The sequence below is a fragment of the Pterocles gutturalis genome, unplaced genomic scaffold (assembly GCF_000699245.1).
Source record: "Pterocles gutturalis isolate BGI_N339 unplaced genomic scaffold, ASM69924v1 scaffold12382, whole genome shotgun sequence".
NCBI lineage: Eukaryota > Metazoa > Chordata > Aves > Pterocliformes > Pteroclidae > Pterocles > Pterocles gutturalis.
This window is the reverse complement of record NW_010115486.1, coordinates 31,214-32,166: the sequence shown is the minus strand read 5'-3', so window position 1 is coordinate 32,166 and position 953 is coordinate 31,214.

Below are 953 nucleotides of genomic sequence, written 5' to 3'. Positions count from 1 at the left end.
ACTGCTTTTGAATTGGGAGTGGAACGAACATGTGGATAGTCATTTGAGGGACTAGAAATCACTTACTGAACAGTACCTGAGGCCATTTGGTGTTATAGTATCCATGTGTTCATTCAGTAACTCATCCTCTCTTCCCATCTTGTTGGAGCTCAATTTTCTAGGGTTTCCGTGAGTAAAAGAAAGCAGAGACATGGAAGGTGTAATATCAGTGCACAAAGTGCTGACTTGCAGTTATGCCTTGTTGATTCTGATGAGTAAAAGTCCTTCATGCTCAAGCCTGGTTAGACAACAAACCTCAGAGGCTCCAGTTATGTCCTGCGTTAAGCTGAGACAGAGTTAACTTTCTTCATAATAGCTAGCAAGAGGCTGTGTTTTGAATTTGTGCTCAGAAGAAAGCTGATAAAAAGTGATGTTTATGCAGCTACCAAGGTCTTTGAGCTTCTCTGGCTGTCCGCAAACAGGAGAAGCTGGGAGGGAGCACAGCCCCAGTTACTAGCCCAGGATTTGATCTCAGGTTCGGGCCTGAGACCCAGAGTGGCCAATAATTTATTCCATAACATACACGTCATGCCCAGTATATAGGTGAGGATCCTCCGGAAAATTGGCAGTTTTTGTTTCCAGATCTCTCTTGCTCCGGGTCATCTCACTCCGGGTGGTCGCTTTCCCAAGCCCTTTCCCCCCCCCGACCCCAGTCAGCTCTTGGTCTGGGATGCTCGGACTGTTATCTCCATTCCGTGAGTGTGGTTTCGGGACTCTCCCTGCTCCGGGATCGTTAACCAGGGACAGGCTGAGCCTTGGTCATCAGGTGGGGGGGCAGTATCACTCATTTGTATATTTGCAGGTAGTATTATTTTCAATATTATTGTAGTTTAGTTATTAAATTGTTCTTATCTCAACCCATGAGTCCTTTTTTCCCTTACCACTTTAATTCTCTCCCCGATGCTTGGGCTGGG